The sequence below is a fragment of the Coenobita brevimanus genome, chromosome 52, assembly GCF_032717465.1.
Source record: "Coenobita brevimanus isolate Jiangsu-jjx chromosome 52, ASM3271746v2, whole genome shotgun sequence".
NCBI lineage: Eukaryota > Metazoa > Arthropoda > Malacostraca > Decapoda > Coenobitidae > Coenobita > Coenobita brevimanus.
Window position 1 is genome coordinate 37432306 of NC_137005.1, and position 15736 is coordinate 37448041.

General features: G+C 44.4%; 1 protein-coding gene across 9 annotated transcripts in view; it reads right to left on the bottom strand.

The window, feature by feature from the left end:
- hts (adducin 1-like protein hts) overlaps positions 1 to 15736 on the bottom strand; it is a 242199-nt gene that overhangs the window by 211752 nt on the left and 14711 nt on the right. Inside the window, exon 1 of one of the 9 annotated variants that reach the window (XM_080272994.1) lies at positions 12516 to 12828. The exons of the other annotated variants lie outside the window; for them this stretch is intronic. The gene's annotated coding sequence lies outside the window, so the exon portion shown is untranslated. Of the gene's footprint in view, positions 1 to 12515; positions 12829 to 15736 lie in introns of those variants that run through there. 9 annotated transcript variants of the gene reach the window in all.

Genomic DNA, 15736 nt, shown 5'->3' on the forward strand with positions numbered 1-15736 from the left:
GGACGGATTAGATATATATATAGTAATTACCCCCTTCACTACTAAAAATCTATCCCTAGTTATATACAGCAGTCTGAAGGTACCAATAAATAATATAAATAAAATATATGGTTTTGAAAGAGTTAACCATCTATTGTTTCTCTCTCTCTCTCTCTCTCTCTCTCTCCCCTAACATCTTCCTCTAATCCCAACCCCCCAATCTTCCTCCCTCCCACATCACAGTATTTCTCCACTTCCTTTCTCACTTTTTTCGTGTCTTCCTTCCTCAAAATCTTCCTCCCCTCATATTTTTCTTCCATTATCTTCCACCATCTTCCTCCCCTCACATAATCCTTCCACATTATCTCCATCCACCTTCCTCCCCACATATCTTTCTCCATCATCATCACTGTATTTCTCCACTTCCTCCCTTCATGTCTTCCTTCCTCAGTATCTTCCTCCCCTCACATTCTTCTTCCATTACCTTCCTCCCCTCACATACTTCTTCCACATTATCTCCATCCACCTTCCTCCCCACACATCTGTCTCCATCCTCCCCTCCTATCTTATTCCCCACGCCCGAACTTACGGTACGCAGCCTGAATAACACCAATAGCAGTGACACCCTCGAAATCATGTGCCGCAGTCCCCCACACCCTTCTCTCTCTCTCTCTCTCTCAGACAATAAGTTAATGGTGGCTGTAATATTATCTAGTCCCTCCACTTCGAAAAGGCGCCCCTGAGGTGAGTAAAACCGTAAACAGATCACAAAAACAAAATGAACAGTAAGACACACTTCTCCCCCCTCCCTCTCTCATACTCCTTTTCCTCTTCTTCCTCCTCCTCATCTTCTTCCTCTTCTACTTCTTCCTCCTCCCCCTCTTCTTCTTCCTCCTCCTCCCCTTCTTTATCTTCTTCCTTCCTCTCTTCTTCTCCTCCTCTTCATCTTCCTCCTCCTACCTTCTTCTTCTTCCTCCTCCTCCTCCTCTGACGTCTTCCAAACCCTCCCTAGCACTACGCAGTCTGAATAACGCCTATAATAGTGACATCACCGAAATCTTAATGTGCCTCCCTCACCCCCTGATCTCCACCTCATTAATCCTTTCTCTCTCTCTCTCTCTCTCTCTCTCTTCCCCATCACCTCAACCTCATGTAATCTCAATCATGCCAACCCAATCTCTAGCCCTTATTTTTTTTCTATTACCACATGCCTAATCCCTAAGTTCACCCGAGAGAGAGAGAGAGAGAGAGAGAGAGAGAGTGTGTGTGTGTGTGTGTGTGTGTGTAAAAAGGTGAACTCCGGGAATGACGTCAGGTACAGCCTTTCCCGACACACAACATGCCACGCAGTCATGAAAGATTTAGCAACTTGGCACCAACAGTCTAGTTCATATCGATTGGTTGTGTGTGTGTGTGTGTGTGTGTGTGTGTGTGTGTGTGTGTGTGTGTGTGTGTAACAGGCTAAAACATAACGGATTCGAAAAAGATCAATACCTCTCTCTCTCTCTCTCTCTCCACTTACGGTACCTTCCCCCCCTCTTCTTCATTTACATTCACATCCTCCCCCCTCTCTCATCTCCTCTAAAAACTCCCTGTTGACATTGTTTATGGTACTTATTTTCTCCTCTTCGCCCTCGCCTCTCATCTCTCCCCCTCTCTCTCTCTCTCCTCCCCTCCCTCCTTTTCTCTCTCATGTTCCTCCCCCACTCCTTTCTTTACCTCCTCTCTTCTTTCTCCCTGTCACCTTTCATTTGTCCTTCTCCCTCCTTTCTTTTATCTCTCTCCTCTCCCCTCCCTCCTTCTCTCTCTCTCTCATGTTTCTCCCGCCCTCCTTTCTTTAATCTTTCTCCCTTCCTCCGTTCTTTTCTCTCTCATTCTTCTCCCTCTTTCCTTCTTCCCTCCCCTTCCTTTACCCCTTCATATAACTCCTCCCATCTTTCCCTTTACTCCCTCCCCACATCTTACCCAAATCCCTTCCCTGAGCTTTCAAATCTCTCTCTCTCTCTCTCTTCCTCCTTCATATGGTACCATACTCTCTCATTTTCTTTCTTCCTCTCTTTCTGGCGTCCTTAATCCCCAGTCTTCGTTTTACTCTTTACGTTTCCTCCCTCCCTTACATCCTCCTCCCTTCTCCCTCATTTTTTTTTATCTTCCTCCCTGCCTTCGCCTCTCTCTCTCTCTCTCTCTCTCTCATATTCAACCTGGTTATCACTAATACTATAAACTATTCGTTCCTAACTTCCTGCCTTCCCTTGTACTTGACTATCACAATTCTCTCTCTCTCTCTCTCTCTCAGGTGTGGGAGAGACTGACCAAAGGCTGAGGGACAAATATAAACCAAGGTATTGATTGCCTTGGTCTGCTGGGCCTCTCTCTCTCTCTCTCTCTCTCTCTCTCTCCTGTAACTCTCAATTCCCTTCCTCTTCCTCCTCTCCCCCCCCCTGCTCTCTCCTTTCATCTATCTCTCTATCTATCTGTCTTAAGTTACATATACCCCATTCCTTTACCCCTATCCACTCAAATTCTTACCCCTCCCCTCTCTCTCTCTCTCTCTCTCTCCCCCCCTCCCTCCCTCTCTCCAACTCTAACTCCCAATTTTCTCTCTTCTCCCCCATCTTCCCCCTACCCACCTCTCTCTCCTTCCGCTTCCCTTTCCCTTTCCCCCTCTCTCCAAGCCCTCCTCCACCGCTCCCTCGCTCCAGGAACTGCCGGATCAATTATAGATTCTCTCCATTTCCCCCTACCCGTGCTTGTTATCCGATATTCACGCGATGCACCAACTCCTGCCACGGTACTGGTTATTTCTCTCCTAAAGCACAAATCTGTCTCACATTGTTTACGCATCTCCTGGTAATCACTTTCTATTTATCTATCTATCTATTGCCAGACGCCATAATCCCGTAAGAGGTGGCCATTAGACTCTTGAGTTATTTGTTTTACAGGGAGGGGCACTAACCCATCACCAACCCACTTGCTGACACGTAGGGAGCACGTATGGTTTGGTTATATGGTTACCACCCAGCGTTGTAAATGGTTTTTTGGCTTACAGGAAACCATGTGGCTTGTCACTCAAAGTAAAGCCACCTGTAAAGGAAAGAAAAGCAATAAGGGGTGACAGGAAAGATGGGAGAATTATGAAGAGAGGAGGGCAGGCACGAAAAAGAATGATAAAGGCTAAGGAAGAAGTAGGCAGCACTACATCAAGTGAATGGATGATCGTCGCCACCACCTACCACTTTCCTCGAATCTTAAAAACGGCTAATGAATCGAAAACACCCTACTTAATGACTCGTGCAGCTGAGAGAAACCGTAATTAATCCTATGTTTTTATTACACAGGAAAATGTAATATATATACACATCTATCAATCTATAGCCCGACGCCCTAATCCCGCAAAGGGTGGCCGCAGACAAAACGCCTCCGAGTCGCTCTGTCACCCACCATTTTGACTACCCTCCCCCCAACTCACTCTCCCCTCCCTCAAATACACATACACCCAATAATTAGGCTATCAATGTGTACTCTTTCTCCTTAGCCTCAAATGAAGAACTTATTCCTAGCCATCACCTGTTCCTACAAAACTAATCTCTCTCTCCCTCTCTCTCTCCTTGTCACTCTGTCTTTCGTCTGTTGCCAATATCACCCCCTACCCTTCCCCATCCCTTTGTGTTGCCAAGCTCACCTTCCCTTACTGACACATCCTCCCCCTCCCCCTTTCCTCTCTTTCTCTCTCTCTCATTCCAAGCCTCCCACGGCGTCAATATGGACGGGATGATGGATAACAGATATGAGAGAGAGAGAGAGAGAGAGAGAGAGAGAGAGAGAGAGAGAGAGAGAGAGAGAGGCCATCAATACACCAAACGATCAATAATGGCCTACGCATCCAACAGAGAGAGAGAGAGAGAGAGAGAGTGAGAGAATAACAGCCTACGTATCCAACAAAAGCAGAAACAAAGACGGGATGCAGAGACAAGAAATTGAGAGAGAGAGAGAGAGAGAGAGAGAGAGAATAACAGAGCCTACGCATCCAACAAAAGCAGAAACAAAGACGGGATGTACAGACAGGAAATTATTCAAACTTTGGCTCCGAAATACGAATTTGTACAGTCGAAAATAAAAGCTTTGCAATTTATTCTGGTTAACGTCAGACAATTCAGAAAAAAAAGGGGAAAAAAAAGAAAGAAAAAAATACACCGCAATAGAAAGGCTAAAAAATAAAAAAGATATTGATTTGAAGGAATTAAGATGCCTGTATTGCACTGATTACACTATGAGCTGAATTCTTGCGTGTGTGTGTGTGTGTGTGTGTGTGTGTGTGAGAGAGAGAGAGAGAGAGAGATGAATGACATGTAACCAAAGAGATGAATAACACGTGATGAAATAGCAACAAACAGGACGCAGGCGCATTACCCACAGATATAAAGATTACTATACCCCTTTTACTCTAACTTGGCCCAGATTTTCGTCCTTTGGCAACTTATTTCCCGAAGCTCAGTGGCACAGAAAGACGCAGGTATGGCTCTACATCCTTTCCATAGCACTTTATCGTGACTAGCATCTTATTCTAGTGTTAATCTATTGCTATAATTAAGCTTTCAAAATGGATGGAGAGCAATTATAAACCAAGTTGGAGTGAGAAGAGTATATTCCATTGCTACATAGTTCATATTAGCTGGACTACAAATGCCATCTCTCCATCTCTCAAACGCAGTGTGTCCAGGCATCTCGAAATGAACGGATCTTGAATTTGGCTCTCTCTCATCATTTGTTTTTGTTTTTTCCTTGGAGGGAGCAATCTTGCGGGCTCCTGGCCTTTGGTTCCTTCTCCCTTGCATAAAAAACCAACAACTTTAATGCTGAGCTGTAAACTAATATATGCTTTACGGTGTTCCTCTTAACTATGCATAAAACTGCCATCCCTATGTCATGAACGGTATGCTACTATAAAATATGAACATACAAAAAGATGCAAGTCACGAGGAAGTGCTGTGAAAAAGGCTATAAAAATGTTAACACTAGAAAAGGTGCTAGACACGAAGAAGTGCAGTGAAGAGGATAAAAGCATTCTTGTTGTCACTGGGCTGTAACAAGAGCCTAGTATTAAATAAAGTGTTAATAGCTATAACAAAAGCCACTAAAAAGGGGTGGCTAGTCACGAAGAAGTGCTTTGGAAAGGATACAACATAGTACTGCAGACCTATGTTGTCAGTGAGCTGTAACAAGACTAGCACTAAAATTATGATGCTAGTCACGAAGAAGTGCAAAAGGACAGGATGCCAAACCGTAACTCTAAACAATGCATTACGTGAAATACAATGCAAATGGACGAAAATCTCGGCAAAGTTAAGGTGGACGAACAACAAAGGAGAGAGATGAACAGGTGAAATGTGAAAGCTGAGGGGATGTGTGTGTGTGTGTGTGTGTGTGTGTGTGTGTGTGTGTGTGTGTGTGTGTGTGTGTGTGTGTGTGTGTGTGTGTGTGTGAGAGAGAGAGAGAGAGAGAGAGAGAGAGAGAGAGAGAGAGAGAGAATCGCCAACCAACAAGAATTACCAGACAAACGCCAGGCTGTAAGCAGATTATGGGAAAAAGGGGGAGGGAGGAGGGGGAAAAAAGAGGGGGGTATCCAGTCTCTCATCCCCCCTCCCTCTATCCACTACGTCAACAGCACACACACATACACACACACACACACACACACACACACACACACACACACACACCAACCTAGTCAGCACATCCACACACTTACATAAGCTGGTCAAGCCACAAACATACACACACACACACCTACATATACCAGTTTCCCACACTCCGCTCATCAACCTTGTCAGCACATACACACATAAGCTGGTCTATCCATTCACACACACACACACACACACACACACACACACACACACAGATCCCTACATATACCAGTTTCCCACACTCCGCTCATCAACCTTGTCAGCACATACACACATAAGCTCGTCTATCCATTAACACACACACACACACACACATTAATTCTTTCCACGAAACTAAAAAATATGGGAGAATAACCAAACATGGCATTGAAAAAGGGGTGAAAATTACAAGTCATATGAAGCCCTCGATAAATGAAATTATTATTATTATTATTATTATTATTATTATCATTATTATTATTATTATCATTATCATAATACTATTATTATTTTAACCTCCTCCTCCACTTACTACTACTGCTACTACTACTACTACTATCTGCTTCTGTCATCCTTTCCCCATTCTCACTCCCACCCACATCACTGAATGGGATATGGGGAAGAGGGTAGGAATAACGACGTCAATTTTAATAAAAAGTAATATCGATAATCACACAGAGGAAACTAAGTGATACAGAGAGAGAGAGAGAGAGAGAGAGAGAGAGAGAGAGAGAGAGTGAGAGAGAGAGGGAGGGGACACCACAAAAAATGCTGAGAGAGAGAGAGAGAGAGAGAGAGAGAGAGAGAGAGAGAGACCACAAAAATAGCTTCAAACAAGTCTTCCGTAACCAAAATAAAAACCAGAAAATATGCGATACATGACAGGAAGGAAAAAATGAAAGATCGACAGACGTGACCTTAAAAAATAAAATAAAAATAAAAAGGCTCAGAAATGAAGACATAAAACTTGACGGAGAGAATGACTAAAACGTGGGTGGTTGGAAGAAGAGGTATACCGAGAGGGAGGCTGAAAAACAACTCTCAGCGTGCATACCTTCACCAACGCAGCATCATATCCACAGTGACTAAAAGGTGGGTGGTTGGAAGAAGGGGTATACCAAGAGCGAGACTGATCTATTACTCAGTGCGTGCATACCTCCATCAATGCAGCACCATATTCCCCTCTCAAGCCACTTTTTATAACCTTATGCTGTTTCTTAAATAATTTGTTCCTCTGATGCTCCTTCATCACTACTCAAAATATCTTTCACTCTCCCTTCATCTTCCCCCAACCTCTTCTCTCCTCCTTCCTTTCCTCCCTACTCTTCCTCCTCCTTCCTCCCTACTCACCCTCCACCTTCTTCCTCCCCTCATACCTTCCTCCAACCTACTCCTCCTTTCCTACCGTCCTCCAACCTACCCCCACTTTCCTTCCTCCATTCAACTATTTTTTTACATGATGTTGCTATGGTCCCCCTGTCTTCATCTGAGGGAACTGGACAACTCTTACTTTGCATACTGTCAGGACAACATAAAATTCAATGAGTCATAAATGAGGTAGGATTGAGTCTCCTTGGTTACTACTCAGATCAGCCCTAAAATCTAATTACATAAGTCTCCTTGGTAAAGTATAATAAATTCTCCAGTCTATGTCTCCTTGGTTACATGTCAAATCAGCTCTCCAATCTAACTATATGAGTCTCCTTGGTAAACTGTCAAATTAATCCTCCAGTCAAATTATGAGTCTCCTTGGTTACTAGTCAAATCAGTTCTCCAATCTAACAAGAGTCTCCTTGGTAAACAGTAAAATCCTCCAATCTAACTACATGAGTCTCCTTGGTTACGAGTCAAATCTGCCCTCCAATCTAACTACTGTACACCTGGCCATCTGGCTAAAAGGGGTTGGAGATCTTTATCAGGTTAAGGGAGGGGCTTCCAAATGGAGAGAGAGAGAGAGACAGACAGACAGACAGACAGACAGAAATATATAGGACCAAAGCAGACAGAAATATATAGGACCAAAGCAGACAGAAATATATAGGACCAAAGCAGCCATTTTTGAGAAGATGCTGGTTATAAATTTATACTTTGTGGTCGAATGCCTCTTTTTTTCCTTTTAATTACCGTACAGTGTGTGTGTGTGTGTGTGTGTGTGTGTGTGTGTGACAGCAGCAGAATTTTCTCCAGGTAATTACGATATAATGTTAGAATAAAATGTTCCTCTAATGTGGCGAATGACCAGGAAAAATCTAGGAACGTTTGACAGAGTAAACGCACAACAAAACCTCCTTGATCTTACCTATAGTTGTTTCACCTTAACCTGGCCCATAGTTTAGAACTTTAAATCATTTGCACCTTATTTCACGTGGGCCTGTGGCAGAAAAAGGAAGTACTAGGGCTCAACATCCTTTTCATGGCACTTCTTTGTGACTAGCATCGTATTCTAGTGTTGGATATATTGTCACAGCTCCGTAATCACGACAGATGGATTTTTTTGGGGGGGCCAATTTAAAGTGAAATGAGTATATGAAATCAAAAATTAATAATAGAGGGGTTAGGAATGTTTATAAGGTGAAGTAAACATCAGACAGACGCAGACGAAATAAAAAACACATAACTTCCATAATTGACGTAGCAGCAGACCAAGAATGCGGGGATTAATATTAAAAGGTGAAGTGGATATAAGAGCTAGGCCACTTTAAATATGACCCTGTGTGTGTGTGTGTGTGTGTGTGTGTGTGTGTGTGTGTGTGTGTGTGTGTGTGTGTGTGTGTGTGAGAGAGAGAGAGAGAGAGAGAGAGAGAGAGAGAGAGAGAGAATCCCATAACGAACGGACACAAGGATAATTATAGGAGGTAACTCACGCAGACTGCCCTACCCCTCCCCATTCCTCCCCCCTTTCCTCCCTCCTCTCCTTCTTCCTTCCTCAATCTTTCCTCCCTCTCTCTCTCCCCTTCCCTTCCCCTCCTTCCTTCCTCTTACCTTACCTTCACCACCTTACCGTCTTTCCTACCCTTTCTTTCCTCCCTCTCTCATCTGCTTCCTTCCTCCATCTTTTCCCTCCTCCCTCCTCCTCTCCTTTTTTCCTCCCTCATTCTCTCTCTCATCTTCCCTTCCCCTCCCCCCTTTCCTCTCCCCTCTTCTTCCTTCCCCATCCTCTCTCCCCTTCTCTTCCTCCCTCCTCTCTCCCCTCCTTCCTTCCTCTCTCCGTTCTCCCATCGCCTTCCTTCCTCCACCTTTCCTCTCCCCCCTTCCTTCCTTCCTCCACCTTTCCTCTCCCCCCTCCCTTTCTTCCTCCACCTTTCCTCTCCCCCCTCCCTTCCTTCCTCCATCTTTCCTCTCCCTCTCCTCCCTTCTCTCTCCTTCGCCTTCCTCCCTCCCTCCTCTCACTCCATACCTGTCCTTATCTTATCACACTGAACTGGATAACAAGATAGCTATTGTCTGCCAGGTAACAAACAGCTCCAAACGACAATAATTCCGTGCTATCCTTGTCTTTAACGCATAGATACCATAGTCCAAGGCTCGTATTCTCGTCGGTTAAGGAAGCTCCCTAACGCCTCTTCCTCAGCGATTTGTTATAGTTTTCCTTCACCTCCTTCCTTCCTACTCTCATCCCTTTCCTTCCCTCCCCACTACACATATCCACTCCTCCCTCCCTCTCACCTATCCTTCGTTGCCCTCTTCTCTTCCTTCTTACTGACTTCCTTCACCTCTTTCCTTCCTACTTTCATCCCTCTCCTTCCCTCCCCACAACACATATCCACTCCTCCCTCCCTCTCACCTATCCTTCATTGCCCTCTTCTCTTCCTTCTTACTATCTTCCTTCACCTCCTTCCTTCCTACTCTCATCCCTTTCCTTCCCTCCCCACTACACATACCCACTCCTTCCCCCCTCTCACCTATCCTTCATTGCCCTCTTCCTTCTTACTATCTTCCTTCACCTCCTTCCTTCCTACTCTCATCCCTTTCCTTCCCTCCCCACTACACATACCCACTCCTCCCCCCCTCTCATCTATCCTTCGTTGCTCTCCTCTCTTCCTTCACTCTTCTTCTCTAAATCCACCTTCTTACTGTCCGTCACCTTCATCCCCAGCACACCTGTCAGACTTAATTAGCTATTTTAAATGCACCAAATCCACCTTCCATCTTCCTTTCTTTTTGTCAAAACCTTCTCTCAATCGCAATTTCATACAAATCTTTATTCTCTCTCTTTCTCTCTCAAACACACACACACACACACACACACACACACACACACACACACACACAGGCATGATGAGAGAGGTGAACGTCTCCCGGGGCCACACCCAGCCTTGCACATGCCACACAACACACACACACACACACACACACACACGGCTGCATGACATCTACAGCCATTCGACGCAGCACATGGCACCCTACACACACACACACACACACACACACACACACACACACACACACGAGGGCACGACATCTACAGCCATTCGACGTAGCACATGGCACCTTACACACACACACACACACACACATGGACATGACATTAGTGCCATTGGACGAAGCACATGGCACCACACACACACACACACACACACACATGGACATGACATTAGTGCCATTGGACGAAGCACATGGCACCACACACACACACACACACAATGGGCATGACATTAGAGCCATTAGACGAAGCACATGGCACCCCACACACACACACGACATCCATAGCCATTCGACGTAGCACATGGCACCTCACACACACTCACACACACACACACACACACACACACGAGGGCACGACATCTACAGCCATTCGACGTAGCACATGGCACCTTACACACACACACACACACACACACACACACACACACACACAAGGTTATGATGGGATCGGTGTGACATCTCCAGCGGCCACACCCACCTTACCACATGCCATTCTCTCTCTCTCTCTCTCTCGCCACACCCAAAGCCAACACATACCACCACACTATCCCCACCTACACGACCTAACCCCTTCAAACCGTGGATGTCATCTTTCTTCACTTTACCTATACCTTTTTCATTCTAACTTGGCTCAAAACTATCTCGCCATCTTGAATACTGTGTTGTAACATGATATTTGCACTAGAATATGATGCCAGTCACGAAGAAGTGCTGTGGGAAGGAAGTATAAGAGTATTGTGTGTGAAATAAGCTGCAGGAAGGACGAAAATCTGGGCCACGTGAGAGAGAGAGAGAGAGAGAGAGAGAGAGAGAGAGAGAGGGTCATCCTTTGATCTTACAGTAACTTAAGATTAATACTACAAGAATATGGTACTAGTCACGAAGAAGTGCTAAGGGAAGAATATAAGCACGAAGTCTTATTCCGCCAGTGCATTGGGACGAAAATCTAGGTCAAGTTGATGTGAATGAACTACAGATGATTAAATTGGGAGGGCAATTTTGTAGTTAAGGGGTTAATGAGGGTAATTACTGCCCCTTTAGTCTGAGTTTCGCCTTAGCTGACATGAATTGCAATAATAATAATAATAATAGTAGTATATAGTACGGTAGTAGAAGACAATAAAATACCGTAATAATAATAATAATAACAGTAGTAGTCGTAGTAGTAGTAGTAATAATCATTCTGAAAAAAGTTAATATGGCCCACTGATAAGGTATACAAATCTATAACTTCTGCGATATATATACCAGGCGAGTTGACTTCACTGCCACGAAAAAGACATGTGATTCAATGCTATACTGAAATTACGGAAAGATAAATGTTCACTCCGACCGCTAAACGATTTCCATACAGCGATTATTATTATTTTAAACTAAGCATTCTTCGCTAACATTCCACTAAGAAATCTTTAATATTGTTGCTACTGTGATGATTTATGTAATTTTTAGTTTTAATTCGGCAGAGGCTTTCGTCCTTTTGCAGTCTATTTCGCGTAGTTCAGCCTCAGACAGCACTACGGTCTACATCCTGTCCACAGCACTTACTCGTGACCAGCATTGCATTTGTGTTAATCAGTTATACTTCAGCATTCTAGGTGAAGTTGCTGTCTGGCGTCTTAAAATGAACAGATTATGGGCGTAAGCATCAGTTTTGTCAAGTGTTACAAGATACAGTGTTTATTACTATATTTATAACCATAATTCCAATGCCATGGATATAGCAAATGGTAGAATACTTAAATTAGTGAGTGTGTCCAGACATATATAAATTATTTTTAATTTCGAAATCTGAGGAAAACATTCGTCTGGAAATCCACAACTATGGTTGGCAATCGGTGCATATTCTCACTAGAAATTTTTTCGACATTCCACCTTACCATTCTCTTTGCTGTTTATACCGTGTGACTATCGACTCACTACATCTATTACCAGTTTACATCAATAACAAAAGAGCATATTCAGTTATGTGCAAAATAAATCGCCTTCTTCTTTGCTGTCCTTATCTCATTCTAGTAGTTCAGTTACTCTTCTAGAAGCTGCCTAGCATGGGCTAACCGGCCTACTGCAGTTATCCTCTCCTTATGTTCTTATTGTATTTTGTTTACCTAGTTTCAATATCGAGCTTATAATCAGTAACATAGATGGATACTGAGAGGTAATATCCAGAAAAATAAATCTCTCGATACTGTGCGAGGACAAGCAGAAAAAATCGCTAAGGCAAAAGCGTTGCGGAATCTCAAGAACCCGTAAAGTTATCTACACCCTACCCCACTGCATCTCTGCCTACACCGGCGGGTACCCAAACGCCGCCGTCAAATCAGCAGCAGCAGCTCTGTTTGAAGATGACGTCACCATTACGTAATTGCCTACATATAGCAACGCCCTCATCGCAAAAACGCAGAGGAAAAGTGAGCTGGATTTTTTACGGGCCAGGACAACGCCTACCTGTGTGTGTGCTGCGTTCAAACGTTGGACAGAGGGAGATGTGGCGATGGAAGTGGGCGCGTGGGCGGTGGCTCGGGCGCTAAACTGAGCTGGTGGTGGTGGCTATACGGGTCTAACCAACCACACAAAACACTTCACCACAACCACCAGTAACGCTCACCCTTCCACCACTTAAGTTTAAATTTAGTATCCCCTATTGAATATCCTCATAAATGTGTACAATATCAAGGTGGCCGTGGTCTGTGGGGCCTAAAAGCCACCACTGCGACGGACGGTAAGAGCTGGCCACACCGCGCACACCCTCACGCCACCAAGTCTGACTCAGCACTGACCCTGGACTGCGAAGAGAGACTGAAGAGGGGGTTACGGTTGCCAAATGCAACTTCATATATCGCTAAACCTCCTCACAAATACCGCTAAGACGTCGCTCCAGAAAATCACAAGGAAAAGGGCTATAATCTCTGGAATATTCCCAAAACTTTGCAATAAACTCTGAATAATACCAAGGTTCTTTGAAGCTAAACGCTGAAAATTATCGCAAACTTGAGGTACAGATCTCCAGATGAAGCTCAAAAACGCTAAATTGACAGGACTGGACTGAGGAGGGGGGGACTCTAGCCGCTCGCTCACCGTTGCCACCGTCGCAGTCGCCGCCGTTACACACCAAACCGTCAAAATCCCGCCAGAATTATAAACCAGCCTATCTCACCACCTCAACCACTAATCCCCCAACTCAGCTTTTAGTATTATACAGAACACAATACCCATATAACTGTAAAAGCTAACAATTCCACATCAACATCAACGCTACGGCGGTACATGGCAACCATCCACCAACAGATTGGCAGGGTGTTGGACGGCCCCGCCCTGGAGAAAAACCAAACACACTCGAGGAAGAAGAGTAATCTATTTTTTTTTATCCTTTCACGCATCGCCTAGACTTGGGTCAGGGGGACAAGATCTCTCCGGGCTTTGAACGGGGTATGACACTGCTCTTCCCCTGCGGGCTTTTTCAAACGTCGTGCAGTGGAATCTTACGTCTGGCGGCCGCGTTGTAAAGGGTCGCGACGGGTTAGGTCTGGCAGAGTTCTGGCATAAAGTGGATGGCACTACAAGGACAATACCGGAACCATCTGCCCCTCACCCTGACCCTCACAGCCGTATACTACGTGCTTTTAAATTGTCGTAGCCTCGTCCTTCGCGATTTATTTAAAACATCTCAATACTGTATTTTCTCGCACATTGTCTGCAAACACTATCGTTATTAAAACCATAATAAAAGCTAACATCACGGGAATGCAAGATGGTCTCCACACAGGTTTAACACACTGACATGCTTCTATGCAAAATGCCGTGATTACTGAGCATATAAGAAAGAATTCCGAAATATATTGTTTGACTTTTGAACCCATAAAACTGAAGAAGAAAAAAAAAGTACTTGCCCATGGAAATGTAGCAAGGCTGATGCAAACGGAACAAATAAAGGAATTATAAGAAACTGATGAACTGTGTGGAATAAATTAAGTCATACAATAGGTCTTCTCGATCAATTGCGACTCTTTAATGATGCGTACTGACCCATACATAACGTTCCTCTTTCACTCTGGTGGCGAATAAATCCAGGTCTTGTGTTGGATGGACAGTCTAACCTACATCACTTACTCATTTCATGCTCCCACTGCCACACCCACGCCCACACCAGCAGACTTCCTAATCATCATCATTTACTCATCTCTACTAACCCTGCCACGCCCACGCCCACACCAGCAGACAGCCTAACCATACTCATGTACTCATCTCCAACTCCCACTGTCACCCACACCAGCGGATTGCCTAACCATCAACAGTTACTCATCTCCTACTAACACTGGCACACCCACGCCCACACCAGCTGACAGCCTAACCATCATTTACTCATCTCCTACTCCCACCGGCACCCACACCAGCAGACTGCGCCATCCCTGCAACACAAAATACAGCCAGGGGAGTTCTAGTAGGGCGCTATTTCTGGACTACCTTGTATTCTGAGAGTGTAGGGCTCCGAACATGGCCTTACTGAGTTTTGACATTTATCGCTGACTTCTGTATGGTGAGGAGGTGGATCAAGATTTATGTCCGCAACTGTACCCCTATCACAAAGGATTATCGACATCTTCCCATAAAACAGGGTTTGTGTGTGTGAGTGTGTGTGTGTGTGTGTGTGTGTGTGTGTGTGTGTGTGAGAGAGAGAGAGAGAGAGAGAGTTCACTTTCGCTGCTGTTAATACGCCTGGGTCTTATATTTGTGTGTGTGTGAGAGAGAGAGAGAGAGTTCACTTTCGCTGCTGTTAATACGCCTGGGTCTTATATTTTGGCTAACACTACTCCCTTCACTCTAACTAGGCGTAAAACCATCTGTTCGTCTTGAGTGCTGAGTAGTAACAATAGACTAACACTAGAATATGGTGCTAATCACGAAGAAGTGCTATGGAAAGGCTGTGGAGCCGCAGTGTTCTCATTCTGCCAGAGCTACGTGAAATAAGCTACAAAAGGATGAAAATTTGGGATAAGCTCACACACACACACACACACACACACACACACACACACACACACACACACACACACACACACACACACACACACACACACACCACACACACACACACACCACACACACACACACACACCACACACACACACACACACACACACACACACACAATCCCCTAATATCTTTTCCTTGGCTATTTATCTTCCTTATTACACCTTACTGTCCTACTCCGTGCCACATAACTCCTTCCAACATCACCATACTCCGCATACATAACGTGCTAAAGGATATCAACCAGCCATGCCCAAAAATAAATCGCTACGGAAGAGGTATGTAACAGAATAGGGCAGTATGGTGTAATAAGCAAAATAAATTAATTGGGAAAAGGTGTTAGGGAGCTTCCTTAACCGACGAGAATAGGGTTAAGGAAGCTCCCTAACACCTCTTCCTTAGCGATTTTTTGTTGTTGTTTTTGTTTACGGCTCCTGACTATTCTTTGTGTCATTTAAACAACTACCATCATACTCAGCATAAATAACGTACAAATTTATCCTGACCAGCAGTATCCAGAAATAAATCGCTAAGGAGGAGGTGCTCAGTTGCTTCCTTAACCAACGTGAATACAGACTCATACATCAGGCCTTAAAAACAACACTGATAAGTTATACCACAATATGTAAAACACTAAG